The following is a 23,876-nucleotide window of genomic DNA, read 5'->3' as shown; positions in this document are numbered from 1 at the left end:
AGTCACGACTCAACTGAATTGCTCTAGTAGGGAAATGTATGGATACGAAACAGTGCGAAACATTTGCATATCTGATTGAATGCCACGAGTAGCAAGTAGCGTTTGATAGTTCAACCGAGAATTTGTGTTGAACGCTGCGCCGGTGGTTAATGGAAAGTACCTTGATATCAAATCGTTTACCTGGATTCTGTATCTACAAAGTGATGTCAAGATCACGGTGAATGAAGGTGTAATGAAGGATAGGAATCCGAACGAGTTATCAGAAGGATATTTGAAACATAATCTCTCTGCTAAGAAGATGGCGATAATCAGTCATTACCATATGAAAAACAATAATTTTCTTCGGAATTTGAAATACTTTTTATCAGTTTGGATGATATCTTATTCATTTTTTGATGGAATAAAGTTGCCTGTTTCTGTTCTGGTTGATCATTTCTTTACGAAATAAGTGAGTCATTGTTTGTTAGTTTTTGTTGTATGCAAGCTGGTATTGAATTCTTCTCCTAACTAAGTTGACGAAGAGCCATTGGAAAATCCAGTTGATGAGAAATGCTGTTCCTCAAGAAAATTCATCGGTCTTGAATCAATTTCTTTATTTGTCCGTATTGAGAACTTCAGTAATACATTTGAACTGAATGAAGCTTCAGTATATTACTAGGATCAACACTAGAATGGAAGATGATAATGTTTCCGTTGGGAAACTTTCAACTTCAGTCACACACATCTGTCGCTAATTTTCCAATTCAAATCAAAGAAATCATTTCAGATCAAGCTTTGATAATTGATTTTCTTCTAAATCATTGTACAGAATATAAATGGAGTTGAACTTTTATAGTTTTTTTTCCACTACTAATGTTTGACGTCATTGTTTGAATTGACTCAACTCTTTCATATGAATCGATTAGTATGAATCGAAAAATGAATATTGCGCGAAGCTTACCATTAACATCAGTGGAAATGGCAATCAAATCGGCTTAGCCTTTTTGCTGCAGAGACGTACAGACAAAAATTCAAAATACCGTTGTTTTGGGTTCAATTGCATATTTTATTGACGAAGACTCGCAAAGGTAGTTTTTTTTTCATGACTGTTCGAAAAAGCATGAATAATGTGATTGTTACCTGCTGTTGAGTAGGCATAAATAATCCATAACTCATACTACTTTCTAACCAATCACAGCGGACTAGCTTCATACTCACATATTTTGAAGCCTATCAAAGATGGGAAAATTACCGATGCCTGTTGAATATTTCCAATTATGAGTGATCTTTGAAAATCATTCACTACAAAATATTTACTCAAACACCAAATTTGATAATTGAGTCTATACTTCGTTTTGAAATAATATTTCTTAAAGAAGCACAGCAATAAAAACCTGAACTCGAAAGTAAAACTGAGTGTAATTTATCGGAAATTTGCAATTTTTAATGTAGCAAAATGAAATTTAAAGTTTTCAAAAACTCACTCTGACGAGTTATAATAGTTTTTCATGAGCACGAATATTCATTCGTGATTATTGCTCATGTCGATAGAATATTTTTAATGAATACTTGTGATTTTTTGCTATTTGGAAATCGAAAACACAATCCAAAAACATCATTTTTCACTGAACTTTTCTATCAGAACATCCACTGGGATTGTTAGTGATAAATCAATGATAATTGGAGTTGATATAAATCAATATTATTCATTTTTTGGGAAAGAAAGTTTTTGGCTTTCTACTACTCCATCTGATACAAAAAAAATGGATGAGAGAATCTTCCAATGAAAATGGATGAGAAAATCTTCCTTTCTTTGGAAGATTCTCTCATCCATTTTTTTGTATCAGATGGAGTAGTAGAAAGCCAAAAACTTTCTTTCCCAAAAAATTAATCACTCCTAAAAATATAACGCATTCAAATCAAATATTATTCATCTCTTGTAATATAATTCATCAATAATAGAAATGTTTTGTAGGGCAATCAACGAAAACATCTCCTCAGTAATGCTCTGAATGGAATTCATAAGAAGATATCATTACCATAATGGCATATTTTTCGAATATTCACAATATCCAATCTCAGCTGATAATGGAATTCGTAATACTATCGAATCTAGCAGAACAGGTTAACTGAATCACTGAAAATCAACCCTAAAGTTAAAAAAAACTGTGACAAAAAATACGGAACATTTTTTACAAATTCGAGCACAGAGATAGCCCAAAGAATACTTTCTTCGACATATTTCCACAGACCAATGAAAGTTGTGATGGCAAAATGCAGATACTTTTTGAAATTCTATTCAATTATATGAGACATAAGTGAAAATCAAAATTAATTTTGTGTTTTCTTTCTGTATATCTCTTGGAGTATGAGGACTCTCTCAAGTTTTTGATATCATAATGATACTCAACTTTGTTTTCATTCATCCTGTCCAGTTCAACTCTCAACATTATCAAGATCTACATGTATCTCCTTGAAGTTCGTTATTCTGTACAATCGTCCACTTTCAAGACTTTGAAAACAGGCAAACAACTTCGATTCAATGAAGAAAAGAGAACTGAAAATTTCTATGTTCTTTACCACTTTTATTTGTAACCAACGTTACTACAGATTCGTTTTATAAGGACATTTTCAAACTTAAATAAACTTTTAATGTATCACTTTAAAAATGTCCTTATAGGACGTAACTGCAGTAACGATAAATAAAAGTGGTAAAAACCATAGAAAGTTTCAATTCTCTTCTCTTCATTAAGATTTTCTACCACGTAGTAACATCAATTTCGATTTCGACTTGGGAAATCTACATATCCATGATAATTTTCAGATAGTTTGTATGACTGTTGTTGATATGTTCTCATTTCTTTTATGATAACTGTACTCCACAGTTGTACCCCATCATTTTCTTAAATTACAAAGAGGTATATCTTGATTAAACGATAGATGAATAAATAATCACCTCGTCATACAGTGTCTCTATGTACATGTATGAGTATATACATTTTTTTAAAATAATGTCTGATCAATTGAAATCGCGTACCTCTTTCTGGCTTTTTCTCATGTAATATAATTCAAAAGTCTCTTTGGCTTCGACCTAATGATTGGTCCAATAATCAGATGGAATGTTCAAATTTCCAATTCTGTCTAATCATAAACTATACAAAGAGAGAGATCTGTACTCCGGATCATTTTACAATCTGATAAAACTAGTTCATTATATTTTTGGGAAAGAAAGATTTTGGCTCCTTACTTCATACAAAAGAAATGAAATTCTTTCAGAGAAAGGAAGGGAGCAATCAATTTTAAAAAACTTACTCCATACAAAGATGTGTAAATCATGCAAAAAAGTAACTTTCAGACACAAACTGGAAAAAACCCCTTCGAAACAGCTACCTACTTTCATATGAACATTGAATTACACGAAACAAATATTCTTTCAAAACAAATACCCTTATACGAACACATTTGACTATTCAGTTTTTATTCCAAACATTCATTATGGAAATGAATCAGATATCATTCACAGGAATGCTATACAATAAAGTAAATGAGAAAGGTAAAATTTTACTCACATGGTGCACTGTCATCCCCACTGGTGGACATCAAATGTTTCGGCATGAGACCCTTGCCCTATGGCCTCCTCAGCAGCATTCCTGGATAACATTATAAGATAAAACACTGAATTCATTCATTATATACAAGGTATATAATGTCATAAGATTATCGTGAAATAATGTGAATACAAATTAGATACCCTTCATCTCTTGTGATGAATTAAGTCGATTATTAATACATTGATATTCCAAACTCAAAAGAATAAGAGGTAAAAAGTATAATCGTGAAACTTGTGAAGATTGGACGTCTAGAAGACTGTAGTTGATCTATCTGTCGCGGAGTGTAATGTTTAAAAGTTATTCATGAAAACTAGGCGCAAGACCTTGTTAGTTCCGGTCTTGAGGGAGTCGTATCTGAACTCAAAAAGTGTAATGCTGGTGGAGGAACTGAATATAATTTAGACACATTTCAAAATGAATTCAAAAAGTATAGTATACTAGAGACAAAGTGAGTGTGAAAACTGTTGACTACCAGCATGTGGCTCGGATAAAGTACAACTTCGAAGAAAACTCATCTTTGGACGAATATTTATAAAAAACAAAACATGAAGAAAAAATCTACTGAAAAAATCATTTCTTTCGAAAATAATACAGGGTAGAATAGGTGTACGACGAAACCATCCCAACAGTCTGAGGTATTTATTTCTGGATTCTATGCTTTATAATAATATAATAGTATAATATGTTGTGCAGTAACGGTCTAACTTCAAAACGCATGATTTTTAGACTCTTGAATTTGTGTTCGATAACTTTGAAATATTTTTTAATTTTGTCACTACCTCTTCAACCACATAACATTGCATGTTTGAGAAAATCCAGGATTCACGAGCCCTAAATGCGTAAATGACATACCAATTTTATGAAAAGTATTCGGATTCATCTCAGTAAGCGTGTTTTGAAGGATGTTGCTGTCCAAACTAAATGCGCGTAGGCATAACGTATAGGCATAATAGGTGCAAACTGTAGGCACAGGTGTTAGTTGAATCTGCTAGTTATAATAGTTTTTGCTATTTGAAAATTTCGCATCTACCACGGGAATCATGAAGATCATGTCGTAAACTACAAGAAAAATGAGCGTGGTAAAAGTCACATAAGAACCACAAATGTTTCAATGATCTGCAATAAGTACAGCACTGTTTTCTAGATTGTTTGTTTATATAGTACTAGAGAGTCACCCACTGTAAATTTGAGGGCATGGGTAAACAATAATGAAAAGATAATTTTGTTTTATAAACGCGGTTTTTTCCCTCGCGGCTGGCGTCCCAGTTGGAATATTCAGAAATCCTTTCTAATTGCATATCTACAATATAAAATGAACCCACATACAAAATTTCAGCCTTCGAAATTATACTGGTATGGAGGTAACGGTGATGAAAAAAAAACTTTATTTTATGAACGCGCCTTTTCCCGCGTGACTGGCGCCGCGTAGTTCGAATTTTCAAAAATATTTTCTCATTGCACATCTATAACATAAAACAAACCTACTCACAAAATTTCAGCCTTCAAAAATATAGTGGTATATACGGAGAAACAGTGATGAAAAGCAATTTTCATATGTTGTATATGTAGCCCCAGTTGAAATATTTGAAAATTCTTTTTTGATTATTTAACACGCTTTTATTAGCTTCATCTGCATGTATGTGAATGTATGTATGAATGTATTTATGTTTCATTGTTTGCAACTCTCAAGCTCGGGATCTGTGTTTAATCCATTTGCGGGCAGATGGCGCTGTACGTAACATTCTTGATATATCGACATTATTGCTTGATCTATTTGCGGGCAGATGAGTCTGTACGTAAACTCCTTGATAAAATTCGAACTCACTTTATATATATATATATTCCTTCATTTGAAAGAAGTATTTTTTTTTATTAACACGCGCGCGTGCTGCCTTATATGTAACCCTCTTTTGCGCGCCTGCTGCCTTGGGCTTGGAAGCTGATTTTAAGGCTCCCTCTCCGGAATTGGAAAATATCAATGGTCATTTTTCTAAACAATATACGGCTGATTGATCCCAAAGTTTAGATTATACAAATATAGTTAAGAAAGACTAAAAAACACGCTTTGATAGCATACGAAACTAAAAAATGAAAAATAAATATAGTTGAGAAAATTAAAAAACACGCGTTCGAAGAGGATTGAATCGAAAAGTTGAATATATTTTCTTTAATGAGCTCAAAACAACGAACGAAAAATGCTAGTATTATTATGAAAAAAGCATGGGCGCTATGTACCATATTTTTTGTATTTCAAGAGTCATTTTTAACTTTTTACTTCGATGTTCTTCAAAAGCTTGTTTTTTAGTTTTTTAAAATATATTTTTATTGCACATCTCCAACATTAAATGAACCTACATACAAAATTTCATTTTCTGAAAATATAGCGGTACTGAGAAACAGTGATGAAAATGTAATTTTCATATGTAAACGCACCCTTTCACCCCCACTGGGGGAGCCCCAGTTGGAATATTTGAATATCCTTTCCACACAACAAAAACAAATTTTAATAACATAGCGGCTCTTTTCAGAACCTTCCATGTAACATAATTACTTTACTCAAACTATTGTTCTCATCATTCGATACTATTTTATCATTTTATCACATACAAAATATTATATTTTGTGTTCAACCATCAATAACCATTGTCGCTGAAATACTATAAATATTAGCCTGATCGTATGCACTATTTTATAATTCAAACTTTTTTTAATAATTTTTTTAACATTATTTTTATATTACTTCTTATGATGAATTTCAATTTACCTCATATGTACAAATTTTTATTTTTTATTAATTACTGATATGTCTATATCACGTACAAGGAACACTCCTTCGGCGATGCTCTTTCTGTGATGCCGTTGTTTATTATTATTATTATTATTACATTGTCCATCTGAAACTTAAGAAGTACCTATATACCAAATTTAAGCTTTCTAGGACGGAGAAACAGGGATGAATCAGTGAGTGTTAAGTGAGTGACTTTCGCATTTTAAGGTATAGATGTGAATTCCTTACGTTTTGTGAATCCAGTTTGAATAACATTTGTTTGGTAAACAAGTGAGTAAAACGTCAAAAAATTAATTGAAATGTTCTGAATTAACTATAACCATGAACAAATTTTGACAGACACTACAATCGGGATGAGTTTAAATAAAAAAATGGTTCATTTGCTGAACCGATGGGTTTTTCATTAACTTCAAATTCATCCTCAAACACGAATTGATTTTCCTGAAAATTGGTTACATCATAAAATGGGTCACTCATAAAAGTTTGTCAATTTTGATTCACTGATTAAAATCGGTATCATGTTGATTGGAAAACTCACATAACTAGGGTTGCTGACGAGACGGAAATGCGGACAGGGAATATTTTGAATCGGGAAAACGAAATTAGACTCGAGTAGGAATAGGTAAAGTAAAGGAAGGGTCACGGATTACGCGCAAGGAAGTTGTAGTCGGAGTTCGCGCGGGAAACTGTACGGCGGAGTTGGCAGATTCCACACGAGAGTGTTTAGGTGCTTGGAGTCGAACCGCGATTCTCGAGCGGACGTGATGAGGTTAAATTCGGTTCGCGAATTTCGTGATGTAGAGATCGAACTGAAGTTGTTCGTGGATGAGGAGTTGAAGTGATCATGAATTTTTACTCTGTCGGATGAAATGTCAGGTGAACAGTAACGAGTAATTTCGCTCACGTTAGTGTAATATTGACTGTGAAAGTTTGGGACAAATGCTGATATTTGAGAACATCTATCAGATTACAAGGTGAGGAAGAAAAGAGAAAACTGAGTGTCTACTTTCTTGATCACGAATTGGCATAACATTGACACCTTTGAAAATATTGTCGAGAAGGAATAACGAAAAGAGATATTCATTTACTGGGTTAATTTTGTGATAACGGTAAAGAAGGTCAGCTCAAACTACAGGAATACAATGAATTTGTTGAAATGCTTCACACAAATACTGAAGGTACTTCGACTTTTCGGGTCACATACTTCGAAATAAGAAGGGTTAGCCCTTCTCTCAGATAGTTTCAAGTATGTCTTGGTGAAGATTCCCAACTGATACCATTTCAAGATTTCAAGGAATGGTGTAAAGACTTTCAACTTTAATGTTATTTTCAACCAACTAGTTTTTGGTTCCCAAACACATTTTATATCAAGTATTTTTCACAACTGTATTTGTTTTTGTGATTTCTGGTTGGTTGGTTGATTGCAATATAACAATATTTTCCAGAGGCAGTAATAATCTAAATTCAGTTCAACTTATTCAGTTTGATCATGAAGTCTGAATTGAATGGAAATTTTATAAATAACTCCATTTGAAATCTTCCTTTTACATGAAATTATAATGATAGTATCATTCTCATGAAAAATTACATCTTCATGATAGAGAATTTCACATGTTAACTCCAATTGAAGTTTCAGGAACTATCGGAGTTATAATGCTCACAAGCTTTCTACAAGATCTTTGTTGAAGCGACCTATTACAACCATAGGATATGTCTCGAAGTATCTATTGAGTGAATATAAATGCGTTCTACTCCAGAATTCAGAAGTTTTTTGACACCGAAATTTTAGATGTCAAACTAACAATTGACTATTTTCTATCTGGCGCTGAAGAAACTGGTAACAAATTGAACTCGAGTAATTATAAAGAGCACGAATTCACGATAGATGTTCAGATAATTTTTCAATCTGAGTCAATTTTGAATCGAATCTGTCTTCAATTTCTATCTGAACTCAAATTATTGTTCATATTGTGATTGAATAAAAAACTTCCCTGTTCGTTTCGTTATCCAGTGTAGTTGATTCTTCACAGTAGACCCATCACACGACATATCTTAGGACGATAAAAATCTGAGGGGGTGAGGTCTGGGAACATAGCAGTCCTTAAGTGAAGTTTCTGAACACATCGCCACGTTTCCGCCTTAGCAATAGTTCAATGTCAAGTATGTTGAAAATTTGCCAAATTTCTTCATAAATATATTTTGTAATCATTTAAACCCTTGTATTTTTGATAATCTATTATTTTAATAGAATGGTGCCATTCTGAAAGACTTGTAGAATTATAGAATCATTACTGTCACCAATGGTATTTGAGTATGATTTTCTTAAGAGGTTGCTGCACTTTCCTAGTGCATTAGATGAATTTTACGAGAACTAAATTAAATACGTCAATAGTGTAGGTTTTTTTTTACTTTGGTCGTGCTCTCGGCTGATCACAACCTGCTGAGGGGAATTATATGACTATGGTATCAAGAGTATCTGTTAAGAATGTGTCGGAACTTTCTACAGGGAATGATTTCATTAAGTGAATGTATATCTCCGAAATAATTCAAATTCAATCGAAAAAGATGGGGGTGTTTTTAATACTGAATATTAGGTCCTTTTTCATCAATTTCGTATGCTAATAATTTGGCAAAACTAATCTCTAGCTGGAAATAACTCTCTCTTCATTTCAATTCTAGTGGAACAAATATCTCGAGATTTTCATTCTTTCTGTTTGAGGATATTTCACTCAAGTAGATTTATTCTTCATACAGTTTTAATTTTTCCATTGTGGCAGGGTGGATATTTCAATATTCTTCATCATATGCCTGCTCACCACAGTGGAGAATCACAATTATCAGCCTATAGAATCAATATTTTGTATAAGGCATCATCAAGAGTTGGTGCTGAAGTTTATGACAAAATGCCTGACTTCATCAAAATTATGCAACATGTGAGCAATTTTAGATGTTTATATTGGATAAGAAAGGTTTTGGTTTTTTACTTCATACAAAAAATGTGGGAATCTGTTAAAGAAAGGAAGCAATTAATTTCAAAAAATTAAAAGAATCAATTGCTTCGTTATATTATGATTGCCTCACCCCAAAATGTTATTCAGATCGATGCTGAAGAGGCAATAATGCAAGTGTCTTATGCTACCAGTGAGGTTAATAGTGTTCCATGTAAGTGAAATTTTACCTCTTTCATTTACTATATTGTGTAGCAATCCTGTGAATGTTATCTGATTCAAGTTCATTATGAATATTTGGAATACAAACTGAATAAAAAAATGTTTTTTGTATAATTCAGTGGTCATATAGGAGTATTTGATTCGAAAGTATTTTTATTTCGTTTAATTCAATATTTATATGAAAGTATTTGTTTTGAGAGGTCTTTTCCTTCTAGTTTGTGCTTGAAAATTACTTCTTTGCATGATTTACACATAGAGTTAATTTTTTGAAATCAATTACTTCCTTTCTTCTTTTGGAAGATTCTCACATTTTTGTAATTTCATTAATATTATTCTCTATCATGAACATACCCCACCCAATCCAAATGTTTTCTCGAAAAGTTTCAGCCACTAAAAATTTTTGTCTATTTTTATCTCGAGTATGATTATTGTTTTCTTATACAATGTATTTAATGTTCAAGCAAACATATTTGGAAACTCAGTTGAACCTTCGACTGCTCCATGATTATTAACAAATTGAGTGGGCATTCTTGAAGACTGGCTGGTAATCAAATTATTCATAAGAACAGTTCGTTCAGGCCAGAGTCTCAAATTATCTACACTGTAGATTAACGGACTGACAACTACTCCCCTGGCTAATATCCCAAAGGGCGTTGGATTATATCCCACAGGTGTCAGTGCAGGATTCTTCACTGAAGTTATTGCTGCATATGCTGTTGGCGATTCAACGCGATTTTCAATTATTGGAATACATTTGCAGACCGGTTTCGAGCTGTTTAGCCACTCGTCAGTGCAAGGTAGTGTCTATCATCAACATAAACGCTTATTTACTTCGTATCACAGGCAGAAACGAGAATATTTGCAATGAAACGATAAATATCATAGTTTCAAGTAATGTATTGGAAACTCGCTTCAGTTTATTCGGATGGATTTTCAAAATGTTTGACCATTCACTTTCTGACATTTTATTCCATCCAAAAGTTTTGAATGAGCTAGGGTTGTGTATGTACATTGGAATTTCGCAAATCTCCTCTGAAACATTTAAACATTCAGAAGTCCACAGAGAAAATGAATGACCTCTTTCTGTAACATCGGATCAAGGGTAGGAACTTCTCAATTCTTCAACCCTTTATTTAGTGGTGCAGACAGGAAGCAACATATTGCCTTCTCAAAAATCTACCTCACATGAAATTTTTGGCAGATTGCCAGAGTTTCACTCTTGTAAGCTGACGTGTGAGATCACTCACCAAATAAAGTAATCCAATTCGTTGAGAATCTAGATTTATTTCATCTAATTTGAATAGGTATCAGCTACTAGAAACCCTCGCGAGTTGCAGTGCTTTTTCTTTCGATCTACCTACCTAATATGTCAGAAAAGTCAATTACGAAATATTTTCTAAAAGCTGATAAGGTTTTGGAGAATTAGGGAAATAATTCTCATTCCTCAGGCAATTCCAAAAAACACTGCAATTGGAAGATAATCTGTACCTACTATGGTTGAAAAAGAAAGAAGATTATGAAATCAAGGTAGATTTGATAATATCGTTTACTGTTGAGGAGCAAAGTACATGACGGTAATCCAAAAATATCTTCTGCAAAAAACTCATATTCAGTTAGAAGAAGTACTACATCAAGTTTCTCCAATATCATCACCTGTATATTTTTCATAACTTCAGTTGTGCTCACTATATGGTATGAATTGATTTTTTTTGACCTGACCTATCCTTTTCCTCAACTTGTCTTTATTTTATTTTTTTCTCATCTGAGCGCTGATGCCAAAAAACATTCATTTTTCATAGTTACCCACCGAAAACTCATTTTTTACAATCTCTTTCCAGGCATCATTATATTTTCACATTGTTATAATACCTGGGTCACGATTCTCGACATTACTCTCCTGAACATGTACATGTTCAACCATGGGAGAAATGATGTGGTATTTTTCACAGAGGTTTAGGAACATACACCTTGGGAATTCATGCATATATCCATGTGATTTGAAATCTCACTAAGGATTTTACCACACACCGCATAAAAATATTATTGTCACTGACACAGAATATACTATTCAAATTCGAAATATGAAAGCTGCAGATGATATTTTTAGATAAAATCTACCATGAGATTTTTGGTCTGAATTCATCTCTTCTGGAAATGCTTATTTTGAAGCAACTCATCAAAATGTTCACATTATCACAGTAGTTTTTTCAGAATCTTTCAGATGAGCTGAACTCCTTCTGCTCTTGCTGTTTAAATCTGTTTGAAATCTGATTAAAATATGTTTTTCCGTTAACCAGCTGTCGCACCCCTACGAACGACAACCCTCAGAAGTCGAAACTTGTGCGAGCTAAGGATTAACGATGTCTTACCTTTTAACGTGTGATTCCTAACACGGTATCTGCTTTTGTTCAGATGTATATTTTTGATCGATTCCCGAATTATTTCAAATGTTATGGTACTAATCTGTTAAAAAGCTGTTAGAATCTGTTTTTAAACCAGCTTCGCCCCCTTATGCAAGACAACTCTCAGAAGTCGAAACTGGTATGGGGTGAAAAACAACGAGGTCTTATTTTCCAGCGTGCGATTTTCAGCACAGTTTGGACGATCGCAGTGAAAATCGGTCGTCCGGCGATAGGACTCTGACTACCCTTTCACGCAGCGGTCAATTGAATGACTAGAACGAACCACTCATGCCCTAACGGCTATCGTCCTAAAATAATATTTCATATTAGAGTTTGAATTCTTCATTATCTGAAAAAGTGTTGAACTTTTTGGAATCAATAAGAAGGAAAATTTAATGAAATCGAAAGAAATATTGATGAAATTATAAAACAATGACGAAGAACAATAACAAAGGTGAAACTTGAAACTTTGAAGAGCATTTCTCGGATTTCCAATAATCCGATTGGTAGATTATCAATATTCAAATATCCATTTCAAGTCATACGTTCAGTGTCCATTATAAGTGACCCCCCCCTGATTAACTCGTTACTGAATTCTTGTTAGGAAAATCGCCAAGACACGTCTATTTTTGATTTGTACAGTGTATATTTTTGTATTGATAGTTCACCCCTAATTTCATCCTTCCCCGGATGGGAGCATCCCTGTCGACAAATTTAAATAGCATGGGGTGGTGAGTGATAGCCCATTTGAAAGGGGGATTTATTCTTCATTCAACCGTGCAAAAAATTACAACAAAAACAGAGAGGCAACGAAACTAACACCAACTTTTTCTGTTATAACAGTAGATTTTCAAAATGTTTCTCATTGACCTCCTGGCAAAAAAAAGAGTATATTTTCAGTTTCAATCCTGACGCTTTGCAAAGTATAGCGAGAAATTGTTGCACACACTTCCGTAATCCACGCACGCAACTCCTGAATAGAGTGACACTGATACTCGCATACTTTAGATTTCAGGTAACCCCATAGAGATGAACTATAAAGGAGTTAGATCTGGTGATCTTGAGGGTCATCCCACACGTTCTTGTTAGTCGATCCATTGTCCTGCATAAACAGTATTCAAATAAGTCCTCACCGTAATTACAAAATAAGGAGAAGCTGCATCTGGTTGTAGAATAATATCCATGTCAAATTCGTCTAAATTATTTGCGACAGTTGCCACTATCAGTGGATCTACCACTGTTTCCAGCATTTCCAAATAGAGGACATCATGCAGATGTTCCTCAATGAATAACGGACCAATAATGTGGTCACCCAGTATTCCTGCCCACACATTAACTTTTTAGGAAAACTGGGTATGAGTTTGACAAAAAAGTCGAGGATTTTCATCGGAATTTTAATACTAAGGGTGATTGCGCTACGTAATTAATCGTTATTCTTGAACTCACCACCCTATGCTATTGACATTCGAAAGGGTTGCTCCCGTCCAGTGGGGGATGAAACTAGGGGTGAACTGTTCGTACTCAAATGTACATTATAGTCAAAAATTGACCTATCTTGTCGATTTTCCTAACAACAGTCTAGTAACACAAGATGTCTTTCCTGTAAATTTTGGTGAAGTTCGAAGTAATTAAAAAATCTGTTGAAATCTGTTTTTCCGTTAACCAGCTGTCGCCCCCCTACAAAGTCGAAACTTGTGCAGCTAAGGACTAACGAGGTCTTATTTTCAACTTGTGATTCCTAACAAGGGTTGGACGATAGGAAGTGAAAATCGATTGTCTGGCCTTGCGGTTCGAACCACCAGTTCACACAGCGATCGACTGACTAAGTGGAACTAACCATCCACTTCAACCCACTAGGCTAACGTCCCGTTCAGTCCAATCGGCTACGGAGACAGCAAGAGGTTTCATACCTTAATGAGGATCTAGAAGTGATTTTGAATTGGGGCCAAAGTAACCAGGTTCAATTCAATGACACAAAAACTCAGGCATCAGTTTTTTCCAAGAAGATAAATGTCTCCGAATCGGATATAATAATGTCAGAACAAACAATTCCGCTTTCTGCTTCGATAAGTTTGTTGGGGGTTGAAATGAACACAATATGTCTGGGCGCAATCATGTTGCTGGAATTGCAAAGGCTGCTTCTCAAAAGCTTGGAACACTGTTCCGAACCAGAAAGCTGTACACACCTCAGCAACTTTTGATGCTTCATAAAGCTCAGATCGAACCTTCTTTGGAGTATTGTTCTCATGCATGGAGCTCTGCCCCAAAACATACCCTGAAGTTGCTGGATTCCATCCAGAAAATAGCCATTCGCCTGATTGGAGACGCGAACATTACGTGCAACCTTGATAGCCTGGAACATCGAATAAAGGTTAGAGATTTGTCTCATAGATACTTTCACGGGAAGTGTTCAAATGACTTGGCACATTTGATTCCACCAAGAGCGGTACATATCAGAAATATGCGACAAACTGTGGCTGCTCATCATTTTGAGGTTCAACTCAGTACACCTCGAACTTCACTGTTCAAGAACTCTTTCATCCGGAGAACTGCGTTTATGTGGAATAAACTTCCTGAGAACGTTTTTCCAAATGGATTCAATCTCCAGCGATTCAAATCCAATGTGAATCGCTACTTTCGCACAGGCACCGCTCCGAGACCGCCTCAAGGATTTTCCTGTAGTGCTTATGTATTGTCCTTGAAAAAATTTAAAAAAAAACAATACTAATTGGAACATAAGCACTACAGCAAAATCCTTGAGGCGTTCTAAGAGCAGTGCCTGTGCGAAAGTAGCGATTCACGTTGAATTTGAATCGGTGGAGATTAAATTTGTTTGGAAAATGTTCTCAGGAAGTTTGTTCTACATACACACAGTTCTCCAAATGTATACCTCCAAGTTCGAGGTGTACTGAGTTGAACCTCAAAATGATGAGCAGCCACGGTTTGTCGCGTATTTTTGATATGTACCGCTCTTGGTAGAATCAAATACGCCAGGTCACTTGAACACCTCCCATGGAATGCAACAACTCAAAACCGACAATTGATGGGACGCTGCAATTTTACGAAGGTACACTGTTACATTGTTGCGAGTTAAGTTACCAAGTTCTGTTGCATATTATGTGTATGCAGCTTTAGAATCGCTAAGTTATAGAACATATTTAGTTCATATCCAGCTGTCATTTATATTTCTGAAAAACACTTTCTCGTAATTTAACTTCATATATGTTATATGCGAATTAGCGTCTCACACGTATTAAATTACAAAGCGATAACAGCTTCCTGCTAAAAGTGCTTATTGTGCAGTATCAGCAATATGAACACTTGTGCTCCAGACAAAGCAATTGCTGACACTGTTCAAATATTGTTTTTCATACAAAACGTATAAATAGACCCTGCGAAGTCAGAAAGATGTTCATTAACTTAGAAATCATTCTCAAGTACAGTTCATATTTATTCTGTTAATGTTCCAAGTTTTTCACGTTATATTCAAATTGTAATAAAGTGTTTATAAAGAAATAAACCAATTTTTAAAAAGTGAATTGTGGAAAACAAGAGATAACAAATTGGCGCAGTCGTGCGGATTCCTGAACGTTGCTAGAACAAGAAAATTCTAACTGGCAGCGGTGGATTCCAATCCTTCAAGGAATCAAAGAACCAAGCCCTTCAAGGAAACAAAGGACCGAGCCCTTCGAAAAAGCGAGAACCGAGAGAACCCGAGGAGTCATCACTTGAAGAAAACCACGGAAGGAACACCTAGTGAAGCCCCTGGTGGAAAACTTCGAGAACAAGACGAATCACCCATGAAACAAATACTGTAAGTCAACAAAGATTCATCTCGTTTATTGTATTGAATTTTATTTCATTGCAATAATCATACAGATTGATTATTGGCTTATTGTAAAACCAATTGTTGATAATTGCACAGATCAATTATCATCAAAATAATCGTACTGTTCGATTATCTCAGAGGTATTGAGTATTGCTATTATTGATTTATTATAGTCCAGTGAATCGATTAATTGAGCGATATGCCTGACAACGAAAATGCCCCTGAACCAATCCCTGAACCTTTTCCCGAAATTGAACCATATAAATTGTCGGAAATATTTTCGATCGTCCCTGAATTTGAAGGAGACCAAATATTTCTTACAACTTTTACAAATGCTTGCGATTGTGCATACCAAATGTCAACTCGCGACCAAAGAAATCTTTTGACGATACACATTAAAAACAAACTTCGCGGAAGAGCTGCCCAACTGATAAGCTCTCGAAACCCCGAAACATATCAAGAGATCAGACACCTATTGAATTTAAACTTTGGTGATACCCGAGATCTCACCTCCTTGATCCAAGACCTACAAAGACTCAAACAGCTACCAAATGAAACCGCGTTGATATTTTTCAACAGATTACAAGTACATAACGCCAAAATGCACGCTTGTATTCAAAAATCTACTCTCACTGCCGATCAAAAAACAGCTCAATCGAGACTCATCGAAACGATGACACTGAATACACTACTTACCGGACTTGAACCCAGACTAGGACAAATCATACGCGCTGGAAACCCCAGAGACATGCTTGAAGCACATATGCGAATCAGGAGAGAACTCCAACTTTCGTATTTCGAAAACCAAAAGCATGACAAACATAACCAACCGAAAAACAACATTTCCAAAAGACCCCAACAACCTCAGTCTTCAAGAACGTGTAACTTTTGTGGACGCTTTGGTCATTTGTCGAACGAATGCCGCCAAAGACAACGACCGCCACCAAATAACACAAATTCCTTTCAAAATACGAATTTTCCGAAACCAAATTTTCCCCAACAAAACCGTCCTCAAACGAATTTTCAAAACAATCAACAAAGACCACAATTTCAAAACAATCAACAAAGACCGCAGTTCCAAAATACCCCACCTAGGCCAAATTTCCAAAACCAAAACCAGAATCGTCCCTCAGTAATTCAACGCAACCCCAACTCAAATCAACAAAGAACACATTGCGTTACATATGAAGAATCTCAACCTCTTCAAGATTATAACACAGAGTATGAGAACTACTATACAGCTAGTAGCCAAGAAAATGACTATTATACCGATAATGGTCAATGCCCGCAAGTATATGATCAGTACGATCAAAATGACCAACACGACCAATATATAAACAATCCAAATATCTCAGAATACCAGGATTTTCTTTCACTTCCAACACAACATCACCCCCCAGATTTCAGTCAATCCCAAGACATAACATCGGACATTCAAACTCAAATCCAATCGATGAACCTAGAAGATTATCACCCCGATCTGAACTTCCCGGAACAACGCTTCATGTAAGTTCACTTCACTCCATGAATTCAAAAAACTTATACTACATCAAAGACCTTTCAAATACCTTCAAAATTTTAATAGATACTGGTGCAGGAATTTCGATATTCAAACCAAAAACTTGTGAAAAATACCTTCACCGATTCCCAGAAAATGTAATAGTCCAGGGAATCACGGACCAAAAAGTTTTAATCACTGAATCGACTCTGATCAATTTCAAAGATAATGATCCCCACAAAGTCTATGTTCACAACCTTGATATTGAATTCGATGGTTTATTAGGATCCGATTTTCTAGAACATTATAATTGCATTATTGATCTAAAAAACAAACAATTAATTACAAATTTCAAAACAGTCCCTTTGTTCAAAGTTATAGATAATGAAGTAACTGAAAATTCGAAACCAAACCAAATTTCAATTGAACCCAGAACAGAAAGAATATTCAAACTCAAAAGTAACTTCAAAAATACCGACGCTATACTGTTAGCGCAAGAAAAAGAGAAAGTCAGAATACCAAATGCTTTAGTAAAAATTGACAACAATGGTGAATTTTTGACAATCATCATAAACGCCAACGCAATCCCCAAAACAATAGATTTTTCAGACCTTATTCTCGAACCAATAACAGACTTCGAATCAATTTTGAACTTTAACACCTCTCACGATGATTTAGAACAAATTGACAGAACTCAAGAGATAAAAAACCAACTCAGACTTGACCATTTAAACCATGAAGAAGAACAAATGATAACCGAATTATGCCTAGAATTTTCTGACATATTTTATCTTGAAGGCGACAATCTCACCTTCACCAATGAAATTAAACACACAATCGAAACTAACAATGCGAGACCTGTGTTTACAAAATCTTACAGATACCCTCATATTCACAAAGAAGAAGTCAAAAGCCAAATTTCCAAAATGCTTAATCAAGGTATCATTCAACATTCGACATCCCCATGGTCATCCCCTGTTTGGGTAGTACCAAAAAAGCTAGATGCTTCCGGAAAACCCAAATGGCGTGTTGTGATTGACTATCGAAAACTGAACGAACTGTCAGTAGCCGATAAATATCCGTTACCCAACATTTCCGACCTGCTAGATCAGCTTGGAAAATGTCAGTATTTTACCACCCTCGATCTTGCGTCAGGATTTCACCAGATCGAAATCGACCCAAAAGACGTTCCAAAAACAGCCTTTTCTGTTGAGAACGGTCACTATGAATTTGCCCGTATGCCTTTTGGATTAAAGAACGCACCATCCACGTTCCAAAGAGTGATGGATAACATCCTCCTTGGCATCCAAAACGAGCGCTGTCTTGTATATATGGATGATATCATTATATACTCACCAACGATCCATGAACATATTTCAAGACTAACAGAAGTGTTCAAAAGACTAAGGAAAGCTAACTTGAAAATTCAGCCTGACAAATGCGAATTTTTAAGGAAAGAAGTCGCTTATCTTGGACACGTCATCACGAAAAACGGCGTTAAACCAAACCCCTCCAAAGTTGAATGCATCCAAGAATTCCCCCAACCAAAAAACCCAAAAGAAATCAAATCATTTTTAGGTTTAGCTGGTTATTATCGACGCTTCATACCAAATTTTGCCAAAATTTCCAAACCACTCACAAAATTACTACAAAAAGATACCCCATTTAAATTCGACTCAGAATGTCTGAAATCATTCAACGAATTGAAATTAGCCCTTACTTCTAGTCCAATTTTGATTTACCCCAACTTCGAAGAACCTTTCCTCTTAACGACAGATGCTAGCGCATTTGCAATAGGAGCTGTTCTTTCACAAGGACCGATAGGAAAAGACCTCCCAATAGCATACGCATCCAGAACACTATGCAACGCTGAATCAAAGTACTCTACGATTGACAGAGAATTTTTAGCGATTGTATGGGCTGTGAAACACTTTCGACCATACCTGTTCGAAAGAAAGTTCAAACTCATCACTGACCATAGACCCCTCACTTGGCTTTTTTCAATAAAAGACCCAGGTAGTAGGCTAGCACGTTGGAGACTCAAATTACAAGAATACGAAAATTTCAGTCACTTATATGAAACTCGATCCCTGATTGATTACTCAAAAATAAAATTTGACAATTCGCAACTTTTAGACAAATCACATAAATACATCCTCACTTTTTTCTGCCAAAACAAATTAGAAGATCTTCATCATAAAATCATAGATGACATATTCGAGGGAAATGTCGACTTTTACAACGATAGAATCAATATTCTCTCAAGTAAAACCGTTAAAGACAGAAAATATTTCATAATCGCTTTACCCTTCGATCATACTTCAGCCGTAGAAATTCTATTCTTCATCCTTTATAAATGGACAGATGAAATAGACATTTCCAAAACGTACTTTGTCCAAAATAATTTGGATTTACCAATTTTGGAAATTCTTTCTTTCATTTTCGCTGAAAAAGAAATTAAAATAACAGTATGCCAAAATCTAACAAGAACTCCCGACGAAGACCAAATTCCCATCGTAATGGACCAATGCCATTCAGGAAAAAATAATTTACATCGAGGAATTAACGAAACAGTTAGACGCGTAAAAGAAAAATATAATTGGCCAAATCTGATCAAAGACGTAGAAAATTTTGTAAAGAACTGCGAAACTTGCAAAAAAGCAAAAATTTGCAGACAACACCTTAAAAGCCCTCTAGTCATTACAGAAACTCCGAAAACACCATTCGAGAGAATAAACATTGACATTCTTGAAATTCCCACAAAAAATTATATACTTACAATTCGAGACGAACTCACAAAATTTACCCAAGCTTACCCTATTGAAAATAAATCAGCAAAATCAGTAGTAAACACTTTACTGCTATACTTTCAACACTACGGAACTCCACTCAGAATTCATTGTGACTTCGGTCGAGAATTCAACAACGCCCTACTGAAAGACCTTTGTACGCTTTATGACATTAAACAATCATTTTCTAGTGTGGACCATCCGCAATCAAACGGTTCCTTAGAACGTTTTCACGCGACCCTTCTAGAAATGATAAGAACAAATAAAATCGACAACCCTGATGAACACCCCTTAGGTATTTTACCATACGCAATAATTTGTTACAATAACACCAAAAACAAAACACACGGATTCACCCCTTACGAACTACTATTTGGACACACCTCTAGTAGACCACCCGAAACTCTGTACAACCAAAAAGAACTCATAACTAAGTACATACGAGATTTAAATAATAAAATCTCTTATTATTATAAAATTGCTCGTCAAAGAACACAAGACCAAAAAGAAAAATCCAAAATTCGATTCGATAGAAACGTTGCACAAAATATACCTGAGTATAAGGTAGGAGACAATGTTTACGTTAAAGAATCCCAAATCAAAAATGAACTAGAAAACAAATTTAATGGCCCGTTTGAAATTATAGAAATCTACCAAAACTCAGCAATGCTAGTTAATTGGAAGACAAGACAAAAAACAAAAGTAAATTTTGACAGATTACGACCTTGTACTGAAAATTGATTTCATTTTCAGGATTCTCCTGCTGATTTCAGCAACGCACTCAACACATTCCCAATATTCAGTTCAACCCATTAATAACACAATAGGAATTTTTCTTCACGAAGAAAGCACTTTGAAAATTTCCAATGATAAATGGACTCTTCTCGTCTACAAAGACTTGGACTCCATAGAATTTGCCTTAAATAACAACAACAAAATTTTGGAAAACATGCTATATACTTTTGATCAATCAAACCCTAGAATGTTATCCTTCAAAACCGAAGTGAAAACACACATTAGTTTATTGACCCAAATATCTGACTCACTCGACTTGAAATATCGAGAAATATTTGCAGACACCCAAAATTATTATAAAAGATCCAAACGAGGATTAATTAATGGAATAGGCACCTTCTGGAAAGCCATTACTGGTAATCTAGACTCGTCAGACGGCGAATATTACACCAACTGTATTAATAAACTCACTCAAGATGAACACCAATTAGAAAACCTTTTGAAAAATCAAATATCGGTGACCACATCAGTAATTAGAAATTTCAACACAACTATTCAAAAACTTCAAATCGATGAAGAAACCTTCAATCGAGATATCAAGCAAATAGAACAATCAATCTATAACATTTCAGACGATCTTGCATATTATGAAGCACAATTGAAAACATTGGAAATATGTGAAACATTAATGGAAAGCTATCTTTTCTTGGAATCAACTCTTGACGACATATTGAATTCAATAACATTCGCTAGGTTGAAAATACTTCACAGTTCAATTATCACTCCTAATGACCTAATGAACTCACTCCAGGAAATTTCTCAATCACTCCATAAAAACAATCTACCTTTACCCACAATGCTCTCACATGTTGCTCAATATATCGAAATCATTGAACTTGAAGCATATCAAGTGGACAAAAGAATTGTTTTCATATTAAAAATTCCATTGGTCGAACCAGAAACATACACTCTGTATCGACTTCTACCAATACCAATTCCAGATAACCGAACGGGACTTCATCACATATTATTAACTGTTCAAAAATATAATGCGAGAGATAACGAATCCTTGTTGTACATTTCACTTCAAAATTTAGAAAACTGTAAAACTCTGAATCATGGCGTAAGAATCTGTTCCGATCTACTACCCTACCCGATTGACAGCGAAGCTATATGCGAAGCCCAACTATTGAGAAGATTGACCGTCCTCCCGAAAACTTGCCAGTCTTCACTGATCTACGCTACGGAATACAATGTCCAGGAACTGAGTCTAAATTTGTGGCTCATAACAATATCTGAAGTTCTACCAATCACCATTAACTGCGAAAATATGGAACCAGTTACACGAGTGATCAAAACCAATTCCCTGCTAAAACTCCAACCCGGATGCAGCTCATTCGTTGGAAGCACTAGAATTCACTCCAAATACTTCGTCGATAGATATAAGAACGTCACATACAAAAACCATGCCGTTCGAATACCATACAGCTGTTGCGACCATCTTCCTGAAAAACGACATCTTCCAGAACTGAAACCGCTGAAACTCAACAAAATCAACGTTGACGAGTTGAACATCGCTCAACATAAATTAAACCAATATTCCGAAGAATTGGATAAACTTATCAATGAGCCGTTTGTGAACAAGCACATATCATGGTTCACATATTGCACTATAACATTGATCATTGTATTAATCATACTTTACATCTTTTGCAAATGTAGACGAAAAGGACCAATACGAATCGGTATTACATCCACTTCGAATCAACCACCCCCGGATCATCCAAGACCAGACAGACAAACATCCCGTATCTTAACGAGATTCATCCCCAGGAGAAGACCAAGTATCAACCTCCAGGAACCTATAGAAGAGGAAATCCAACTCAACACCAGTTTCCACAAGGAAAATGTTTTGTGAAAAGTTGCAGCAAAAAGCAACAACTTTTTGTATAAAAGGGGAGTTGTTATATGCGAATTAGCGTCTCACACGTATTAAATTACAAAGCGATAACAGCTTCCTGCTAAAAGTGCTTATTGTGCAGTATCAGCAATATGAACACTTGTGCTCCAGACAAAGCAATTGCTGACACTGTTCAAATATTGTTTTTCATACAAAACGTATAAATAGACCCTGCGAAGTCAGAAAGATGTTCATTAACTTAGAAATCATTCTCAAGTACAGTTCATATTTATTCTGTTAATGTTCCAAGTTTTTCACGTTATATTCAAATTGTAATAAAGTGTTTATAAAGAAATAAACCAATTTTTAAAAAGTGAATTGTGGAAAACAAGAGATAACATATATATTATCGTTTCCAACCATTAACACCATTCAATCACAGAAATAATTGTTGATTGTTTTGAGCAATTTCAGTAAAGGATATGCGAGCTTCAAGCTGAGATAACAAAACAAAATAAAATTTCAAGCAGAATCTCGCCTGTCCGTTCTCGAGGCTATTTACGGGATTTGTCCCAAGTGTATCCTTTTTATAGTTGGTTAAACACTACAGGGCACCGTATTCGCCTAAATACAAAATATTTTCTATCGACGACTTGCCTAAACATGGATTTTCGGACATATAAAAGATTCAAACGGGCATTTTATGCGTTGACTGATTCCATGTGATTTCATATCGATGGAAAAACGGGAACAAAAGGCCATCGGAGGCCAGATTGGATTTGTTGAAAAGAAGAATTGATTCCATTGTGACTCTCTTCTCATTTGAATCACTTTTTGTGAGTATGCAATCCAGAATGTTATTGATGACTATTATCTGAGTTGGAAGTCACAGAGTGAAAAATGTATATGCTGTGAAAAAAATAGTTGGGTTTTCGTCAGTTCCCTATGTTAGCCTGATTTGTCTGTTAGGAAATATAAATTGATCTTTTATGATATCATGATCATTCACGGTAGAACTATGAGAACACGGATTGATGGAATGGGCATTTATGTTCTTTTCTTATTAATCAGTGGGCTATGCTTGAAGACTGGCAGTAAAATCTAAAGAAATGAACTTCAAACCAGTCTCGAATATACCTACACAGTAGGTTGAATGGTCTGACGCCTATCAGAAA

Source organism: Leptinotarsa decemlineata, unplaced genomic scaffold (assembly GCF_025532065.1).
Source record: "Leptinotarsa decemlineata unplaced genomic scaffold, Ldec_3_MD MMD2_tig00026282_RagTag_RagTag, whole genome shotgun sequence".
NCBI lineage: Eukaryota > Metazoa > Arthropoda > Insecta > Coleoptera > Chrysomelidae > Leptinotarsa > Leptinotarsa decemlineata.
This window is presented reverse-complemented; position numbering follows the sequence as displayed.